This window comes from Saccopteryx leptura, chromosome 3 (genome assembly GCF_036850995.1).
Source record: "Saccopteryx leptura isolate mSacLep1 chromosome 3, mSacLep1_pri_phased_curated, whole genome shotgun sequence".
NCBI classification, from domain to species: domain Eukaryota; kingdom Metazoa; phylum Chordata; class Mammalia; order Chiroptera; family Emballonuridae; genus Saccopteryx; species Saccopteryx leptura.
The window spans coordinates 11,282,619-11,296,304 of record NC_089505.1 but is presented as its reverse complement, the minus strand read 5'-3'; positions in this window follow the sequence as shown (position 1 = coordinate 11,296,304).

The following is a 13,686-nucleotide window of genomic DNA, read 5'->3' as shown; positions in this document are numbered from 1 at the left end:
ACCTGCTGCAGATATACAATCTCTTGCCACTTGTTACACATTTAAGTACCACACATTATAAAACTGATATAGCCCCAGTCTGAAAATAATTGGAGAAGAGGTCATAGAGACAGAGAACTTCTAAGTGATATGCATGGTTATGTCTATAAGATGCCAGGAAGGAGCCTGACCTATGGTGGTGCAGTGGATAAAGCGTCGACCTGGAAATGCTGAGGTCACTGGTTCGAAACCCTGGGCTTGCCTGGTCAAGGCACATATGGGAGTTGATGCTTCCAGCTCCTCCCCCTTCTTTCTCTCTGTCTCTCTCTCTCCCTCTCTCTCTCCTCTCTAAAAATGAATAAATAAATAAATAAAATTTAAAAAAAAAAGATGGCAGGAAGGAAAGAGGGAGGGAGGGGAGAGATGATGGATGGATGGATGGATGGTAGATAATATAGGACAGACAGATAGATAGATATGATAGATAATAAACAGAAATATTTTTAGATGGAATTAACAGATGTGGGGTACCAGGCTAAAAGGAATCAAAAGCCCAATTGTATTACCAGTTAACTCAAAAGTACTAACGGATTAAGTTTCAGGTCATCAGACTGCCCACATAATCATAACTAGGACGTTCACTTACTTCCTACGGGTTGACTCTGCCGTAGGCACTGGGCTGGCACCTCAGCAATGTGCTCCCTGGGCACCGTCTCATCAGCTCCTAGGAACCTCTCAATTGTTAGAATCTGAAAGCAGCTCAGAGGAAAGGGAGACATTGAGAGGGATGAGCTGACACACCTCGGTAAATGGGGTTCAGGGGACAGTTTCAAACAAGAAAGATATCAGGGCCTCATGATGAGTAGACTCAGAATTGTACCAATATTCCATGGGTACACAACAATCAGTGTTGGCAGAATTGATGTCATGTACCCCTGTTATATTGGGACAATTTCTCTGCACATTCTTAGGTTGACAAGATATCTAATTTCAAAATTAGTTCCAGGAATTTAGAAAATACTTTTATAACATGTGACTAATCATAAAATATCTATGTACATTTGAGATTGGGAAGCCAGAGACGGTGCCAGCCATGTAATGGTTCAGATGATGGACCATGCTTGGTGCACACAGAGTGGTCCTCGGGCCACGGGCACTGCCTGATGACAGAGAGAAGACCAGTTCCAGGTTCCACATTCCGGCTGGGTCACCTTGACCACCCTGATCAGCTTTCTTCATCTGGAAACTGAGGGGAGTAGCATTCCTCTCATAAAGTTACTTTAAAGATTAAATAAGATAATACTTATTAGGTTGAAGCAAAGAAAACTGCTTATCCATAACTGTTTTTGACCTACGAAAATGGCAGTTTCCTCTGGTTCAACGTATTATGTGTAAAGAGCTTGGCACAGTCTGATTGCATAGGAAGGACTCATTCGATAGAAGCAGGACGAGGAGAAGGCATGGCCGTTGGTTTGTGGATCCCTGACAATAACTCCATGGTTCCCCCTTTCCCTGTCCATGCAGGCGCCCGGGGTCATTCATAGAGAACAGGGAGGCAGATAATCAGATAGAAAGGACTTCATACACAAGTGAAATTTTAGGTCGGGTCAAAGGTTGAATTGGTTACCAGGAGGGTCAGGAGTTCATTGAATGTATTACCCAGGTCATCTCTGCCTTGTGAATGTGTACCAAGGGCGGGCATGATCAACAAAGCACATGCCTATCACACGGGCATCTGTAGTAGACGGGAGGAGGTCTGACAGGAGTGCAAATATAGGGACCACAGCGCTGGCACCTCTGTATTGAGTCACGTGGGGAACACCAGGGAAAGGTGGGCATAGATGTCAAGGTTCCACCGCCCGCAGGGTCCAGGCAGGAAGCGTTCTTAGCATGTTCTTGTCACAATGAGCTCTATCCTTGCCTCCTTCACAGCAGAAACTTCCTCTTGGCTACTGCAGCAGCATTCCACTGCAATAGAACTCCACTGTAATAGAACTCCACTGCAATAGAACTCCACTGCATAGACTTCCACTGCAATAGAACTCCACTGCATAGACTTCCACTGCAATAGAACCCCACTGCATAGACTTCCACTGCAATAGAATTCCACTGCATAGACTTCCACTGCAATAGAACTCCACTGCATAGAATTCCACTGCAATAGAACTCCACTGCATAGACTTCCACTGCAATAGAACTCCACTGCATAGACTTCCACTGCAATAGAACTCCACTGCATAGACTTCCACTGCAATAGTACTCCATTGCATAGAATCCCACTGCAATAGAACTTCACTGCATAGACTTCTACTGCAATAGAACTCCACTGCATAGAATCCCACCGCAATAGAACTCCACTGCATAGACTTCTACTGCAATAGAACTCCACTGCATAGAATTCCACTGCAATAGAACTAACTCCACTGCATAGAATTCCACGACAATAGAACTCCACTGCATAGAATTCCACTGCAATAGAACTAACTCCACTGCATAGAATTCCATGACAATAGAACTCCACTGCATAGACTTCCACTGCAATAGAACTCCACTGCATAGACTTCCACTGCAATAGAACTCCACTGCATAGACTTCCACTGCAATAGAACTCCACTGCATAGAATTCCACTGCAATAGAACTCCATTGCATAGAATCCCACTGCAATAGAACTCCACTGCATAGACTTCTACTGCAATAGAACTCCATTGCATAGAATCCCACTGCAATAGAACTCCACTGCATAGACTTCTACTGCAATAGAACTCCACTGCATAGAATTCCACGACAATAGAACTCCACTGCATAGACTTCCACGACAATAGAACTCCACTGCATAGAATTCCACTGCAATAGAACTAACTCCACTGCATAGAATTCCATGACAATAGAACTCCACTGCATAGAATTCTACTGCAATAGAACTCCATTGCATAGAATCCCACTGCAATAGAACTCTACTGCATAGAATTCCACTGCAGTAGAACTCCTCAGCAGAATTCTAGTCCCAACAGCAAATCAGGGGAGGAAGGCGGACACATGCACACAAAAAAGCAGGCAGCTTTTTTCTAGGCCTGCAGCCGGTGGGTCCTATCATTTTATTCCACTTCAGATACTATTTTTCTCTATTTTTAAGTATTATCACAAGTGCAAATTCAGGCTTTTTGATCAGCCATGGACCACCAGCCAGGACTCAGTGTGTCTCCCGCACTGACAAGCAGACAAAACCCTCGACCTCCCCCCCTTCCCTGTGATACAGAAAATGCATTTGTCAACATAAAAAAAGAACGCTGGGAAGCGAGTGTTCGCTAGCAGTTCCACACGCACCGGAGGCCCGTTTATGTTTCACACAGTCACCAAGGTGTTGGAGTGCATTTTTAGTAATAAGCTTCATCATTTTCTAATTATTCAAAAACCCACGAAGTGATGTTTACATAATAATTCTGAAACTTGCACAAAATCCTAGCTGCGACTGTAAAATTGTTTGAATGTCATAACCTTATCATTTATTATTTTGTTCATTTGGTGCAGCCATAATTAAGAGTTATTCTTTTATTTTAAGAGCCTGGTAAGTAAAATATTGTGCATATAAAAATAAATAATAGCTGATTCATGTCACCAAATAGCTCAAAGTTTAATTCAGCAGTTCTACAACAAGTATATACTGTATATAAGAAAATGTTGAGCCCGAGGCCCCACCCACCAAAGGCTCTGATTCGCCAGCCTGAGGTGAGGGGCAGAAACTGGCACTGTGAGTGAGAGCCAAGTTCATTGCCCGCTTGGAAAATCACATTTCATGAGCTAGCACAGTGGTAGTCAACCTGGTCCCTGTCGCCCACTAGTGGGCGTTCCAGCTTTCATGGTGGGTGGTAGCGGAGCAACCAAAGTATAAATAAAAAGATAGATTTGGCCCTGGCTGGTTGGCTCAGCGGTAGAGCATTGGCCTGGCGTGTAGGAGTCCCAGGTTCGATTCCCAGCCAGGGCACACAGGAGAAGCGCCCATCTGCTTCTCCACCCCTCCCCCTCTCCTTCCTCTCTGTCTCTCTCTTCCCCTCCCGCAGCCAGGGTTCCATTGGAGCAAAGATGGCCTGGGCGCTGAGGATGGCTCTGTGGCCTCTGCCTCAGGCACTAGAATGGCTCTGGATGCAAGAGAGTGACACCGCAGAGGGGCAGAGCATTGCCCCCTGGTGGGCATGCCGGATGGATCTCGGTCGGGTGCATGTGAGAGTCTGTCTGACTGCTTCCCCCATTTCCAGCTTCAGAAAAATGAAAAAAAAAAAAAAAAAAGATAGATTTAACTATAGAAAGTTGTTTTATTAAGATTTAGTCTGCCAAGCTTAGTGAAAATTTGACATAAAGTACTTGGTAAATAATTATTATTATATGCTTTAACTTACTGTAACTCTGCTTTATGAATTTTATAAAGTAAAGTTACTTCCCTACTTTATAAATCACCATTACTGTGGAACCGGTGGGCAGTTAGAAAATTTTACTACTAACAGAGATACAAAAGTGGGTGGTAGATATAAAAAGGTTGACTACCCCTGGATTAGATGATATAGATACAAAGTATAGACATAGGTATAGATATAGATAGATATAGATATAGATGATATAGATATAGATAGGTCTTCAGTTTTCTATGTCCCCCCTACACACATGCGGTGGCCTAGGAGATAAACGTGGGGACATTTATGTCTTTTGTTCATAAATTTCTACTCTAGGTCCCAACACCAGCATTTCCCACTGCCAGGGAAATGGAGGTGAGTCGATCTTTTGATGATAATTATGACTTACATCTTTGGGTTCTATTTTTCTCTAACTTGCTTCCTGGTGGGAGGAATGTTTGGAATAAATTGGATTACTGGGAAATCAGTCTTTTTCTAGGGGCCCTATTTATGGGGAAAAAAGAATAGTGTCAGTTCAAGCTCTCACTATTTAACTAGAGAAAAATGGAGGGTGAGTAAAAATCTGCATAAACACAATGGCAAAGAACTCTTTGCTCAAGAGGTGGATGGCAGTGCACAGGGATGAGTAACAACGTCTGTCCATGCAGCGGAATCTACAGAACGAAGTGGAGAATGAACACAATCAAGCTTGCTTGCTTTCCCCCCTCCCTTTTCTCCCACTCTGGACACTTCCAAAGAAAAGTATTGCCCACATGAATAATTGGGGCAAGGGGATATTTTTTTTCCTTGAATAATTCAGGAAATTACCTCAGTTTTCCTCTTCGCTTTTCCCCACATTCACACACTCACTGTGTAGACTCTGACCACATCTACATAATGAGACTATGTTGCTACTACACAGTCAACAAGGTCATTTTTTTCTCTTGCCTTAACTTTTCAATTGATTTTGTGACAGTTAACTATACCACCCATACATTGATCTGATTTCTGAAGAAAAAAGAAAAGAGACTGACTAGCTATAGTGGCCTTGTCCCTGGCCTTCCCTCTTATTTCTAGCTGTCATTGCCAGGGCGCAATGAGCAGAATTATCTCCAACTATTATATTTCATTATGTTATGAATGAGGTTGGCCTGTCCTTTTATAAATCAATAGGGTCAACTTAACTCTGGAGACACTGGACACAAGATGATGTCAGAACGCTTGCAAGCCACTTTGGAAAGCCAATAAAAAGTTAATTGACATAGGCCCATTATAAATTGTGTCCAGAATTTGGTTTTGGATTCAGAAATGGCTTGAGTCATCACCAAATGCCCTGTCTCAGTGCAGCAAGCTCAGCTTACCAGGGGTGCATCAGTAATTTTTTGGAAGCCAGACCCAAGAAATTCCTGTTTATATGTATTTACATCAACGGGAAAGTATCTCATTTATAATAGATACCCTCTCATTATTTGAAAGTATTTCAAATTAAGTTCAATGTGGTTACAGGTATTTCAGCGTATCTTTTCACTGTTGCTGGTATAGAATTCGCAGCAAGCTTCCTGTGTTGTCACTTCTGAATAATACTTTCTCATTAATTAAGCACTCACAAGACATAAGCACGAACACTGCTTGGGCCAGAGGCTGCCTCTCGACCACACAGCCATAGCTGTTGACTCAAAAGGGAACCATTTCCTATTGAATGTCAACGTTTTCCCTCAGATCCAGGATGTCGCTTGCTTTCCCTCTCCTCGCTTTATTAACGTGGCACGATCCCCGCGTGAAAATGCCACCTGCCCCAGCAGGGCCTGAGCTATTAAATGTCACCACTGTTAATGTCCGCACCGAATGGGTCTGCTCACACTCAGGCCACTGACTCGCTGCTGCCCTAGGGTTTTCATCCACAGCTTCCCACTCTTCCGTTTCTCCTGATTTTCTTCCTACCACCCCATTTATTTTTAATTCAATTTCCCTTTTTATTTTCTTACTCTTTTCTTCTTCCTTTTCCTTTTTTTTTCTAATCACTTTTTCTTTCCTTTTTAGTTCTTCCTGATTGATTCACTATCCTCAATACACTATTTGTGCTTGAATTTTCTTGTTGGAAAAATGGTTCTTTGCCCTGGCCCAACCCTGGCACACACAGAAAAGCTCTCAAGCCTCTTGCTCCACTATCAGAAAGCCTAGTTGAGTCTTCGATCCATTTTGTCTCTGTGGATAATGTAACACAGGGTCCGGTTTCATTCTTTTGCAGATGGCCGTCCAGTTTTCCCAACACCATTTATTAAAACAACTGTTTTTCCCCCACTGTATATTCTTGGCTCCTTCATAAAAAATCAACTGGCCCTGGCTGGTTGGCTCAGTGGTAGAGCGTCGGCCTGGCGTGCGGGGGACCCGGGTTCAATTCCCGGCCAGGGCACATAGGAGAAGCGCCCATTTGCTTCTCCACCCCTCCGCCGTGCTTTCCTCTCTGTCTCTCTCTTCCCCTCCCGCAGCCGAGGCTCCATTGGAGCAAAGATGGCCCTGGCGCTGGGGTTGGCTCCTTGGCCTCTGCCCCAGGCGCTAGAGTGGCTCTGGTCGCGGCAGAGCGACGCCCCGAGGGGCAGAGCATCGCCCCCTGGTGGGCGTGCCGGGTGGATCCCGGTCGGGTGCATGCGGGAGTCTGTCTGACTGTCTCTCCCCGTTTCCAGCTTCAGAAAAATACAAAAAAAAAAAAATCAACTGACAGTATATACCTGGGCTTATTTCTGGGCTATTTTGTTCCACTGATGTATTGTACATCACAGCTTTTCTGCTCACACCATGCTGTTTTGATTACTATAGCCATGCAGTATAGTTTGAAATCAAGAAGTGGGTTGCCTCCTGGTTTATTCTTCTTTCTCATGATTGCTTTTGTTATTCGGTCTTTTGGATACGTTGATTAACTTGTTGAGGGGAATTCTTTCCAATGTATATGTATATCAAATCATGTTATACACTTTAAATATCTTACAATTTTATTTGTCAATAAGACCTCAATAAAGTACAGGGGGGTCTTTTTTAATAGGCTACATAGGACACTGCATCCGGCCAGAAATGTTCCTCCTCTAATCCGAGCACATCTCCACCTGCACAGGGAGGAAGGACTTCCGCGGCTCCACTGGCCGTCACTCAGCCCCCCCCCCCCCAGGGCAGCAGCCTTACGCACCCTCAGACCCCCTAATTGTCATGCGCGACTGCTAAGGGCATAGACTTCAAGGTCAGAGAGACCTGCACCGGAAACCCAGCTGCGTACCCTCCAGCAAGTTACATAGCACCCCGCCCCCACATGGGGGATGACGTTTCCCCCTTCCTAAAATGGGGACAATCATAATTGTCGCCGTTGTAAAAATTAAAGAAAACCATTAAAGAGGAGCAGAGCACAGTGCCTGACACGTCCTGACCCTGATATATCACCTCACGTATAGTGAACACAGTCAGGGGCCATGCAGGGTCGCAGCAACAACACCGTGGGTCACGCAGTCATCCTCATCCAAGGAGCTCACGCACGCCACAGAGAGTGCTCTAGGGGAGACCTGCCCAGCGACCACCGCCCTGAGGGCGGAGCCCGGCCACCACCACCCTGAGGGCGGAGCCCAGCGACCAGACCACCGCCCTGAGGGCGGAGCCCGGCCACCACCGCCTCTGCGCCAGGCACGGTCACTGTCACGACTGGCGGACGACTTCCCCGTGGCTGTCACTTCTGCATCCCAGGGGCAGGGGCTGTCTCGGCACTAGGGGGACTCCTCTATCTGCTTCATCCTTCAGGAAACCAGTGGAGGGGTGCGAACGAGGGAGAAGGGAACAGCAGCCTCACAAGCCACCAGAAATGCGGCACCAGATAGGAACACCGGGGGAGGACACCAAAAGGCTCACGGGCTACCGAGCCAAGCGTGCGGTGGAGACCAACCAGGCAGCGCCGCTCTCCTGGACTGGCCAGCCATCGTCCCCGAACCCTGACCAGGGGGCCACCTCTGCGGGACCCTGAAAAACGTAGCAAGGCAGAGAGTGTGCCGGCTTCTGCTACAGGCAAAAACATCCTCGGCATCACTCACAGTAGGATGTCTTTGAAAATGTAACCTCTGGTCCACTCTGGCCTATCCTAAATGGGTAATCAGACCTGCAGGTATTAATTAAACTTATGGTTCTATTTATTGTAGCACTCTGGGGATTGAGCAGACAGCAAATAGCAGTAAGTACCTCTGAATGTTCTCTTTGGCTTAATTACTGTTCCATAGTTAGTCCATCAAATTGATGTACAATCAACAAGGCTGCACTTCCCTTCGACTGCTCATTTAGAGTGAGGGTGTTCCTGGGCTGTCCGCATCTTTCTCTTAGTGCCTGAGCCCACTGAAGAATCAAAACAGGACAGACTTGAGGGGGCCGTTAATCTAGCCCGTCTCATATCAGCTTGGCCAGGAGCGCTTCTGTGCCCAAGCCAGAATCCCCCCCCCCCTTTTTTTTAAACACATAACCTTGGCCCTGGAGGGTCCTCGGATCTGACTACAACATCACACCCAGCTTACAAAGGACCAAGAGAAGGGCAGAGTTACCAAGCATCCTGTGGTTTCTTAAGCCTCAGATGCAGCCAACATAGATAATAGATTCCTGAAACCTAAAGGGACTTCAAAGGTTATCTAATTCAACCACGTCATTTTATACAAGATGAAACTCAGACCAGAGAGGCCAAGGGGCTTGACTAGGTCACACGTTATCTTCAGAAAGGAATCTTGGGCCGCAATAAAGAAAGACCTACTCAAGCCAGCTTAATTAAGGAAAGGGAGATTGATTATAACAGCACAGGGGACGCACAGAAAGCAATCAGGGCTTCGCAGGGAGTGGAAAGTCACCAGCATCTCATCCCTGCTTCTTCCCGCACACGGGCCCCCTTCTCTCTGCTACCAATCTCCTCATTCTTGTCCCTCAAGACTTCCACTTGCACCTGGCTTTGAGTTGCCATGGTACCTGAATCTGATCCATCCACATATGACCTGTCAGCTTCGAAGCCAACACCTTCTAACCACCACAGGGTCATGTCTCTTCAAAGTCTGCGGATTATGAAAGATGTTGGCTCCTCTTGGGGCAGGAGTTCAGGCATGAGACAATGCCCTGTGGCCGGGATGCTTGGGCCGCCCAGGCCCACCCTTCAGCAGGGATGGAGACCAGGGTGGGGGGTAAGGGCAAGAAAGGAGAATGAGGTAGACAGACACCCAAAGTTGTCCTAAAGCCAACGCTAATACTCAGATTTTCAACTCTGCCTCTAGAAACCTTCCATAGCAACTCAAGCCATTGGCTTCCCCACCCCCTTTCCTCACTGCAGAAAGGGAATGTGGATTAGAAGGTCTTGATCAAGTTATATTTTAACCTTTCCAGATTTTAGGCTCCTCTGAAAAATCCAGTGCCTGCTATGGATATGCTCCCCAGAGGAGCGCACGAGCGTGGCAAGGGTTGTATACACTTAGAAGGCATTCGTCTCACCTTCTAAACTTGGCTATCCTTGCACCTGTCACTGATTCATACGCCCTAAGTTAATGTCCCTTGAACTAGACAACCTCTAACACACTTCCAGCTCTGGGAGTCTGTGAATATCAATTACCCCCCACTTCCCTATGGAATAGAAGCACCCAGCACTCTGGGGGCCACGAGAGAGTGTGAACTCTATCACCCCCTGTCACAGTCAAAGGGCCAGAGAGCTTGGGCTGGCGGTCTGTGCTCAGAGTCTGTGAGGCTGGGAGGAGGACCTGTGTCCTCTGACTCAGGTCCCCAGGTCCTCCAAGGCACAGGTGCCACAGAGCTCTGCTGCTCCTTGGCTACTGGGGGCTCCCGAAGCTATGCCCCAACTCAGGGGCTCTCTGTTCCCAGGCATCTGTTGCTGGGATCTCCTGATGAGAGAGGGCTGGCCCAAGAGTCCTGTGCCCTCCAGTGAGGGAAGTAGGGTGTCCCCTTGAGATATATTGGTGGCAACACCGGGCAGCAGTGGAAGCCGAGGGGCAGTGAGCAGGACCAGTGCGTGGCCAGCAGGGAAACAGGGTTTCATTTCAAAGGGCCGACAAAAGCCACTCTCATATGTTGTCCTAATGGCACCATCAGAACTCCGCTGATGGCGGCCGACCCAGCGAAAGAACGGTGTGCTGCCTCTTATCAGCGAGAGCTATCTCTTGAGAAAATCGCAGGCAAGTTCACTATGCCCTGTCTCGCCGGAAAGCTCGGGCCTTTTGATAACAATACTACGGAGCCGTGTCACATTCCATAAATCATACGCATGGGGGGAAGGCTCGAAGCACTTTCTCAAGTTTGTATAAAACCCAGATCTTCTTCTTTTTTTCTTCTTCTTCTTTACCAAGTCTCGATGAGCAGTGGGTGTCTGGGTGGGTGGATTGAGTGACACGTTGGTGAGAAAGTCCCCTCCCCTCGCGGGGCTCCTCGGAAAGGAAATCAGAGAAATTGCACTTGAGAAAGTGACAGGCGGATCATGTAGCCCCACTGTTGATGAGAAAGCGTTTAAAACTGTCAGGATCCTGAGCTCAGCACAGCGCTGGGACAGAGAAGAGCTGGACCAGACTTCACTAAGCTCTGTTGGGCTGTGTGTTCATTCCGGTTGAGCCCCTGAAGGACCACTGCAGACCCACCCTCCTCTCTCCCAACACCCTGCGGCCACCAAGGAGGCCCTAGCAGCTACCTCCCAAGACGGACACCCTTCACCTCCCGTCTGTCCCCCAGGAAGCCCCCATCCCGCACGCCCTCCCTGCGCTGGCTCTAAAGGTCTCCCAATTATCTCCTCCACCTGCCACGTGAGACAGTAAACTATGCAAGTTGCCAGAAATTCAGAGTCTGAGGACCTGCCACGGTGGCACAGCCGTGACAAGTGAACAGATGGAAAACTTCTCAGGAACAAAATGTGTGCGCGCGCACACACACACACACACACACACACACACACACACAAATGGATCCACTTTGAAGTGGATATTCACGATGCAGCTTTCAAGTCTTGTGAAAAGGCCCAGCGCAAACCTGACCTACTTCGGCGGTGTTCTTATTTGTGTCTCCGACGAAGAAGCTGTATATTTAGCAAACGAGGACTAGCCGCCCCCATGCCCACTTCTTCTCACTTAGAGAGCGAGCTATTTTTTTCTTGTTACTTTTTCCCCAGATTGTCTCCATAAAAGTGGAGATAGATATAAGTTAAATGCTGTTAAAAAAAAAAAAGAGAGAGAGAAAAGAAAGAAATCTATGAGTTCCAGGAATTCTGCACAAACGCACCCAGATTTTTATTTGAGTACAGGAGTTCACACTGCTTCAGAGACCAAGAATGAGGCTACGGTTGGTCCGTGCTTGTCCGTCTTCCCTTCGTTGGCAAACCAGCCGCATGGCTTGTCTGCTATTAACGCTGCAGCTCAGATTTACTGGTGTTCCAATATGCAAACTGTGTACATTTCTGCTAGGAGAGTCTACGTGTGCAAAGTGAAGTATAGAACTGACGCTATGATCTCGCCGACGCCAGCCAAAATAGGCATTAGTTTCAACTGCCTGGATGTTCAGGAGAAATCCCTTGGAACCTTCATTATTAGGATAATCACCTTGACCCTCACCCTTTGTACATGTAACCAAAACCATGAAGTTTTAATCCCTTGTCACAAACAGCTGCTTCAGATCCTTTTGGAAGGACTGGGTATAGGAATAACATGTGATTTATACACATGCAAAGAGCACACCTTCAAAAGGGCACGTTGATTCTTGCAGCTTTGTTTAAAGGAGTCCTTCGAAGGTACAATGATGTCACATCACTGAGATGCAAACTGCTTTGGATTTTGTTGGAAACGAAGTTAATTTTATTAGGGAATCCAGGGTCCACTGTTCCCATGCATGCTAGAACATATTGTTTTTTCCGGATAAATTTGTTAATCCCATCCCTTCTTGCTGAATAGGGAAAAGCTGATTGAATAGGGTATAAGAGTGAAAAAGTAATAATAATAATATGAAGTCCTAATATATGTATATTATATACTCTCTCTCCCAATTTTCTTTTCTTTTGTGATAGAGACAGAGATGGTCAGATAGGGACAGACAGACAGGAAGGGAGAGAGATGAGAAGCATCAATTCTTTGTTGTGGTACCTTAGTTGCTCATTGATTGCTTTCTCGTATGAGTCTTGACCAGGAGCGGAGGGAGGGGACTACAGCAGACCGAGTGACTCCTTGCTCAAGCCAGCGACCTTGGGCTCAAGCTGATGAGCTTTGCTCAAACCAGATGAGCCCGCACTCAAGCTGGTGACCTCGGGTTTCAAACCTGGGTCCTCTGAATCCCAGTTCGACGCTCTATCCGCTGCACCACCTCCTGGTTAGGCTCTCTCCCAATTTTCAACACAGGTCTATACTCCAGGTTTAATAGTCCAGTTTGATCAGCCCAGCGCTCGTCCTCTCAATTGAGCAAATGTGTGGGGAGGGCCCAGGGTACACACGTGCTATGCCTTTCGGCTCCACATTCTCCTGAGCTGCGAGCGTGGGAATCAGGTTCTCCTGCACGTGGCCCAGAGGCCGTGGTCCCCCTCCTCACCATCTCCATCAAGGCCCCTCAGCAATCGTCTCACCTGAACGTGTGACTGATACACATGCCTTCCTCTGCCTCGTGTTCCCTGCCCTAGACCCGTCCCTTCCTAAGAAGTTGCTCTGGCCTGAACCTGAAGCCCTCCTCCCTCCTCTCAGAAAAGGAAGAGCTCCATTGCCAGGAGTAATTATTAGTAATATTAGTACTAGTAAATATATATCTCTGGTTAATAGCATTTACTGCATACCTGGGCAGTGAGCATTCTCTACTCGATCAACTTAGCTCGGCTTGATTAGAGGAAAATGAACACATGCACTCGGAGTACTCCTGTTGTCTCCAGCTCATTCCAAGGTCCTGCTGAGACAGAGCTTGTTGGGACACAACAGGACCCCTGAACCCCGCTCCCGCAGGTCCAGCTAACAGAGCTATAATGCAACCCAAGTTCCGAGTGCACACGTTCCCCACACTGTAGTGAGAATGATGCTGGTGATAGAATTAACTTAGGTGAGGCTTGTGTGCAGGATTGAACAAATGACTGGCACAAAGTAGACAATGTTGGGAGAATAGTGCTACAGACCGGATTGTGTCGTTCCCCCCCCCCCAAATTCATATGTTGTAGCCCTAAACCCCAATGATGGTGTTTGGAAATAGGGGTCTTTGGAAGGTGGCTGGGTTTCGATGGGATCATGAGGATGGGGCCCTCATGATAAAATTAGTACCCTTATAAGAAGAGATACCAGTGAGCTTGCTCTTCATCTATCT